The following is a 9,032-nucleotide window of genomic DNA, read 5'->3' on the forward strand; positions in this document are numbered from 1 at the left end:
TGTCATGATTCATGATTATTAGGCATCTATAGATGAATTGGAATGCAAGTACTTCTATTTTTTATACACGAAATTTTTGAGTACTACTTATTGTTTGTGTATGTAGATATTGTAAAGTACTTTTATATTTTTTTATCATTTTTTATGTTATTCTTTTTTTTTATATATGAAAATCAAATAATCTACACAATTTACAAAATAATGATGATATCAAATAATGTCTAGCATCATAATAATATAGTGATAACATATGTATTTTAAGTTCATAATGTAAAAAAATAAAATTCAAGTATATGGTTATGGTGCATAGTTCAATATTTTGTACACTTGCAGAAAAAATCATTGTAAGTATTAATAAAGTATTAAAAGTACGATATTAAAAATGAAATGGGCTATAACGTAAAGAAATTAATTGATATTTTTGCCCAATATCATATTATGTTTGTATCATTGAAATTTATTTGCTTACGTGAATAAAAACCCAATATATTGTACTACGAGTATAAGAAAATTTTTCTTATATTAACTCATTGGAAATTTCTTCACACAACTGCAGAATAGATGGATGACGTAATCAAAGGAATGAGTTAAAGGCAGAAAAATTAAAAAAATTTTCCTCGAACAACTCACTTTGTATTAGTAATTCAATAATAAATTTTCTACTTTGCTGAATGAAATTTTTGGGAACAATTTCGGATTGGAAATTTCTCTGTCTATATATTAAATCCTATAATATATAGGTCACCTTTCATTCAATTATTTAAAAATACTTCCGAAACATTCGTCTATTACCACACTCCGACTTTAAATCAGTTGTAGTCTAAAGTATTCTTTCTACCTCCAAGCTTTTTTAAACAAAGTTCATCCTTTCTGAAATTACTCTTTCGCGTTTTACTATTCAAAATATGTAGATATTATAATACATTTTAAAATTACAAAAATTTTTCTCAGTGTTCCTATTTCATTTTTGTACTTGTAAGTACCTATACTTTGAATAAAACAAGTACACCTATTTAACTGAATTTTTCCGATAATTTTATATTAAAATCATAGCGCGAGCCGACACATATTGAAGTCATCTATTGTTAGTTAAAAAAATAATGAAAAAAAAAAATTAAAGAAAAACTTTATTGTCATTTCATAATGTTAATGGACATTACAGAAAATAAATTCTCTTATAAAAATAACTATTCAATTCTACAAATATAATAATGAAAAAAAAAATGAAAACAACCAACAAGAATGTAATTGAAGAGAATATACACACAAGGGAATTAGGACACAAAATGAAAAAGCAAATAAATATAGAGGAAAAATAGTTAGTTTCAATAGATTTTTAACTATTATAATAAGGAACAAAAGATTTTAGAGGTATTTTTGGAGTCCGACAAAACAAAAATTTTGTTTTTGTTATTTTGTTTTTCTCCGTGTATTACATATATTTTAATATACATCTAACCTCCGAAATAACAATTTCTTTTTTTTATTATTTTCTATTGTTAGAAAGAAAACAAAATAAACTAACATTAAAAAAAAAGAGTTATTTGAAGTGCGGGTGGGTGATAGTGGTGGTTGTGTTGTCGGTGGAATAGAGAAAATGATTGCAATGATTAAATGCGGCTTGGATCAATAAAAACCCCAAAAACAAAAATGTAGAATTAAAATCAATAAAAATATTCGTCATCAATATATGGAAATATCAAATGGAATTGTTTTTTTGGAGGCGATTTCTTTGTATATACTAGAGGCTCTCATTTTCTTTTATAATATTATTTATTTTCTTTTTATTATATTTTCCATGAATGGGGGTGGGAATTGTTTTATTGTTTTTATATTATTGTTATATTCATATCAGCATTTTGATGTCATAATCAAATTAGTTGAAATGATAGAAGAGTGGAAAACATTTGTTTTTCCTCATATATTTTTCTTCTTTAATTCGAAAACTACAACAATATTATATTTTTTTTATAAATAGAAATCAGGAGTATTACATTGAATGTCAGGCATTGTTATATTCTTTGGAAAAATTCTCTTCGTTATGCGCATTGTTAGATATAATATGCATGTATAACACATTCAAGAATTCGATGGGTAAAGTGTATTTTAAATAGAAAAAAATTAATTAGGAAGTTCATCTTTTATATTGTGTTTACCTTTAGATTTTACCGATTGTTTATTTTAAAATCAATAATATCATTATTATGCATCCATATAAAGTTTTAACAGAATAAATGACAAAGGAAAGACACTAGGTACTCGTTCTTTAGGAATAAGGTATTTTTTTTTGCAATTTTGTTTGTGGTGTATTTTGTAATGTCCTTTCTTTAATAATGATTTGAGTTTTTTGATTATTGCAAATATGTTAAGATTCAATTGAATGTCAATTTTAAATCAAATATTTTAAGATTGACTCGTTACAGTTTCAATTTGAATAATATTGTTAATTGAAAATATTCTGAAAAATAGAAACTATAGCATTTATAATAATATAGAAAATTTAATCTTGTAATACAATTCTTTTGTAAATAGAATAGATTTCGTTTATTAATTGTAAGTATGTTAACCGTACCGTGTAGCTGAACTACCGACCGTGTAGCTGGCTTTTCGAAATTATTCATTAGGTGAGTACACAGAATTTTGAAAGGAACCTTGAAAACAGATCCAACGTCATTTTAACTCATTAAATAATTAAAATTTTGTTTGTTGACCTTACAATGCAAGTCAAGTTGATGTGCTGTTCAGGAAAAGCGTTTTTGCTTTGGATTCCTTTATCAAATGGTGCGAAAAAATAGATGAACTTGCGATCGAATGAATGCAAAAAATTAAAATTAATTTCCAAAAAATATTTCTTTTATTTAATCCAAATTGGTCAGCTGCAATAACATCCTTTGCGCCTGATTTATCTAATTAAAATGAACTCAACTACATAAAATAAAAATTTTTTATATATTTATGTAATTTGTTTACAAAATTAATCGATTCAACTACATACATATGTCGATTATATCGACTCAATTAAAGCATGTTTACCAAAGTTTGATACATTCTTTAAATTGATGTGTTTACAATAGTTTGATACAAGAGTTAAAGTTAATGAAATGTCAAATGAAATTTTTAAGAATATAAAAATTATTGAATACAAGAGTATTTTAAAAATTCAAAAGATTTAAAGAAAGTTATATTTAGTATGTTCATAATTCTCCCAATGCGACGTGTCCTAACATATATAATCCGGGAGATATCACTTTTTATACAAGTGTAATATGAAAATTTGAAGGTGATAATTCAATTTTTGGTTATTTTTGTGTCAATTATTTTCTTTGTTGTGCTTTTAAAATGAAAATCCATTCCTATTCAATGAAAACTGTTATATTAATTGTCTTATTCTTGTACACACGTGCGCGCCCCATTAAAACATTTTATTAAGAATTGAATTAAAATTTTCTTTTTTAAATTTATGACTCTTATAAAAGAATTTTTTTTTTGTTTTTAATAAAGTAAAACAAAACACATTTTTGCATTTAACAGTGTAACTTGAAAAACAAAACGAAAAAAAAAATTTCTCTTTTTTCATGTCTGCTCATTTTCATGCTTTCTTTCAACAAAACTTTTATTAGCTCTAATATATTGGTAATATCTAATCAATCATCAATAAAAACACAAGAAAAAAAGAAACACATACACACAACACAAAAATTTCAAAAATCTATAAAATCGAATAAAATAATTCACAATAAAGAAAAAAAAAAACTTTTTATAACAATAAAAAATTAACAAAATAATATAAAAGAGTGGATTTATGAGATTTCAATTTGATTTTATTATCCATCGTCCTATTCAAAAATGAAAAACAAAAAAAAAAACTAAAAATGACGACAACGGCGATTATAAAAGCCAAAAAAACACAAGGCAAAAAAAAAATTCAGAAAACAAAACTCTAAAAGTATGCTATAAAGTGAGTTGACCGCAAAAGTCAAACAACATTTTCTTTCAAACTTTTGTTTTTTTTGAACATTTTTTTAAGCTTTTTCTTTAATCATCAATTTAATAGAAATGTCGATACATAACACGCACGCATTTTATAAAATAATAAGCCGGCATCATCATTTTAATAATATGATTAAGTGGCAGGCGGGCGGCGCAATTCAATAGTACATTCATAATAATATGAATATAAAATATGTAGTTAAACTTTGGTTAATATAGAATTTTGGTTAACTAACAACAGCGGTTACAGCGGTGTCGGCGCATTTCAATAATTTTTCAATATATACATAAGTACATATTCAATATTTTTGAAGATCATCGTGCGCACATTACTTGATTTCTGTTTATTGAAAAGAACAAAAAACCTCAACAGAAAAAAAAGGAAAAATACATAGAATGACTCTCAATGTCCATGTAATTCTTTGAATTGAATTGAATTTATTGAAAATTACAATTATAAAAAAATAAATGACTTTTTTTACATTATTTTTTTTTTTTTGCATTTAACAAGATTTTCGGACAAAGAATGATTGGATTGTGATAATCGAGAAAAATAAGTAAATTTTAACACTTTTTTTTTTAGATTTTTATGTTCTTATGCATATCTTGTGCATATGAATGTAAAACAGAAACAGGAACGTTTTACTTGATAAGCATAAGAACGGAATTTCGCTACTACAACAAAAGCAAACTGTAGATCACATACGCAAGATATGGTAATTCACTTTCTGAACAGAAATATTCGAGCGATTCTTGCTTTTTCTTGTCATTCAGTACAGCGAAGTGTGAACTCCGATTTATCCTACTACAAACTTCACCCTCAATTATTGTAAAATTACTAGAGGGATACCAATTATAGAAGCCAATTGACTAATAACTTGATTTTAACCTTCCAAATAGTTTAAAGCTCAAATAACAACTTTTAAATGTAATAATTTTACGTAATATATTCTGAGGGGTTTAATGCAGGATTAATTTCCGTGCTGCCCAAGAGTTATGTTATTTTCAACTTGAAATCAGTTTCCTTTTGTGTATGTATTTCCAATTGTGTACTTACCAATTATGAACGGAATTATGCATATTGAATATTGTTTTTTACTAAACAGATTTTTGTAATTGTGTTAAAGAAAGAATTCAAAGAATTTTCTATAATAATTATAAATGACATCACGAAGAATTTCAGAGAAATTAATAGTGCTGTTAGAAATATTAACAATGCGGAAAAATGTTAAACAATAGTCCGCTGTTGGCGTACTCCTCCACGACATACACACTATTACCCCGTCTAGGTAACATTATTGGATTTCTTCCCATATAACCTAGTTAATTTTAAGATTGAAATTTCTTTCGTAATTGGAAAATGAACTTATTTTAGTTTACATAACAAGTGTTGATCAAATTGTGTCGCGATATTCCTTTAAAGCAGTAAAATAATTTTTTATGTGACTGAATTTTTAATGAAAATTATACACAAAATTATTAGCTTCGGAAAAATTGTTTTGCAAATTAAATTTAACTAATTTATCTGGTCAGCAAATACTTTTGATTTTGAACTATCAATGAATTAAGGGGTAGTTACCACAAACAAAATAAAATTAATAATAAAATTTAATAAGAAATAATAAAAATATCATAATTACATTTAAATGTGCTTTGTGACATTTTTATTTTAACCCCATTTCTATATTTTCTTCGAAATTTCTCAATAAATTAAATTTTTTATTGCACGCAAAATATTCATAACACACCAACAAAAACCATTTATGGCGGCAAGTTATAAATTAAATTAACAAAATGAAAATAAAATGGAGGGGGTACGCATGAACTGTAAATGTATACTACCTGTAATATTATTGCGGTGGAGGTTATAGCTATGTATGTGTATAGTGTAAAATATTTACGACACCATTAATAAAACTAATTCAACCACAAAACAAAATGATATTAAAAAAAATTTCCGTGTCTTTAATAATACATAGCTTTTCGAAACACGTTTATTATCTTTCTTATATTGTATACGTATATATTCAGTCCTATTTTCTAAAATCCTTTTAATATGGTGGTTTCATAAACAAATGTATGTTTGCATGTTCATGCATTTTATGAAAAATGGAAACCACACGAGTGAAATTAGGAATTTTTATGGTTTGATTATGGCATTATAAAATTATTTTAACGGACTGTATTTTCGCTGAATATACGGGGGCAAGAAAACATGAGTGCCTAAAAGTATGTACTAAGAGATAATTTCTAAAAAAAACTTTGATATTATTATTAAAAATTGAAAAATAAGCAATATGTTGAAGATTCTAATTCCAAAAACAAAATAAAATCTTAGTAATCCATTATTCAAGCTGTTAGTTTAAGATTTTTCACAAATTGCATATTTCGAGGCTGATGGGATAAAACTCAACTTATATTTCCTCGCCTTAAATGAAGTTATTCAGTTTAATACCTATTTGTTTATTAAAATTATTTTTATTACTCGAAACAACAAGGCTGCCATATAAGTTCAATTTGAGAACACCCCCGACTTACTTGTACGAGTAATTATCAAAAAAAAAACTATCATATTTTTTTATTACTGCCTTGAGTATACACCAGAATAAATTTAAATAATTAAAATGATAAAAAATAAATGTGGCATGTATTGTATATAGAAGATAAAGTTTAACATAACAATATAAAAAATATATTCAAACATACTATTGTATTTTATAAAAATTGACATTTAAAATGTCATCTTTTATTATATCAAGTTACAGAGTCGATTGCCGGGAGAAGAGGAGTAAGAAATTTTTTTATATATTTTCATTTTTACAGTTTTTAATTTCCTATTGAAGGATACAAAATTATAAAAAAAAAAATAAAATAAAAGAAGAGAAAAAATGAAGATAAAAGGACAATACAAACAAAAATATTATAATAATAAGAGAGAAAAAAAAAACAAAATGACAAAAAGCGGATGTGAATTGTGCGTTCCAAAAAAAAAAAAAAAAAAAATGTAGGAAGAAGAATGCGCATATTGTTGAATTTCTATTGTTGGAAATTTTATAACATAGATGGGGTTTAAATTCATAATTTTTTTTTTTTTTTATTGTACATATTTATATTTTATATGTGTGTATTCTTGTGTAAGTATTCGATATTGTATAGAGTATAATACAAAGTATGTATGTATTTGTTGCACACAATGTAAATGACAATAAATAGATACTTTGGAAACAATGTAATTATCCTTTTCATTTTTCGAAATATTGTACTTCAGGTACTTACTACCTACTTTTCATGTTTAATTCATTGTAAGGTTGACTTACATCAAGTGGAAATTTACAATATTACTAGACAGTCTAAAAAAAATTTTGTTAACAATAGTCTTAAAATATTGAATATTTTTTAAATTTTAAAGACAGGTGTTTCGAAAAAAAAATACGTTGTTCTCGGTAAACGCAAAGCATGGCTCCGACCCAATTAAAAAGGGTATTTTCGTATATTCCGTAATATCCCAACACTCACATTAAACTTACCTTTTTATACCTAGCCAGGACGTTAAGTGCGTTAATGCATAATTCCCTTATCAGTTCGGATTCCGCTACATCCCACGAGAGAGCTCCAAGAACGGTCCTATACTGTCCAACATAATAAAAATTCTGCTACTTCTGTGGATCATGTACTTCAGGTGCCATATTTACATAGCCTGCATTCTCTATTATTTGCACTCCTTCATTTCATTCCCTTGTTCTCACATACATTTTTTAGCATTTCTGTAACGACTAGGAAGACTATAATTTTTGCAAGCGAGGAATTCTAGACGGCGATTGGTAAAGATTCCAAAGCATCTATCTATATTCCGTCGTCCCACACAACATTATTAACGTCAATTTACTTATCATTTCTAAAATAAATTTTATTAATAATTAATTTTATTAAAAATTAATGACTCTTACGTATTTTAAGGAAAGCATAATCAAGTTTGCTTAAAGTCGAATGGCTTCTCTTATGGCTTGGGGTTGCCAAATGTACCCATTTGATTTGGAATAAAGCTCCAAATATTTCTTGAAGCAAATCGCAATTTCTGTAACAGCACAGCATCATCTCAGATGCAAACAGAGTATTATAATTTTTTTTTTTTGCTATAGCATTGCTTCTTCAAATAAGTTTGTAGGACGTGCTTTCATATTTTTAAAATTCATATTTATATAATCCCTGTATTATTATTAATGTCCTTATAAAATAGTTTTCATATTTTGTTTTTTATATAAAAAATAATTGTAACAATTTTTGCTTTCTAGATCAATCATAAAATTTTAATCCTAATGCAGTTTGAATATCTTTTGATCTATTTTTTTTTTTTTTATTAATTTTGTAATTTTTGTTGTAATTCTTGTTTTGTATTTTGATTTGATTTCAAGAGAATTTTAACAAGTTCTCAAGAAAGATTGCATTTTTGAAGCATATGAGAAGATTTTAACAAAATTCTTTTGTTCAACAAAAAAAACTTAAAAAAAAAAAATCAAATCGCTTTCGTGTTTATTTTCCTCCTTTAGATTTCAATGCGAATTTTAACGCATTATCCTTTTGAAAATAAATAAGAAAACTATAGAAAATTGAACAAAAAAAAAACTTATTTAAAATTCGCTGATCCTTTTTAATCCTATTCAATAATATTAATATGTACAAGATGATCGAATACAAACATTCATGCACAAATAACTTTCTTTCATCAAAATTACCTTTATTGTGTTTTGTTATATGTGTACATATATTCAATCTGTGACCCAGTGGCCATTATATCGTGTAGATATTTTCAAAAAGTTAAATCATCCGTACTACCTTAATATAGGCTAACAAATGCGCTAAATTTCAACATAAATTTTTCGAAAAGGAAATGATCTGATCTTCTCTTTGATTATTTTATTTTGATTTCATTGAAAATTGAAAATTACAATAATGTTATATAGAAAATATAATTCTATTTGTTTTAAATGAGCATTCAAGTGTGCATTGATGAATATTTCCACAAGGATATATACTTGAAATTA

This window comes from Condylostylus longicornis, unplaced genomic scaffold (genome assembly GCF_029603195.1).
Source record: "Condylostylus longicornis isolate FDR11 unplaced genomic scaffold, ASM2960319v2 ptg000019l, whole genome shotgun sequence".
Taxonomy (NCBI): domain Eukaryota; kingdom Metazoa; phylum Arthropoda; class Insecta; order Diptera; family Dolichopodidae; genus Condylostylus; species Condylostylus longicornis.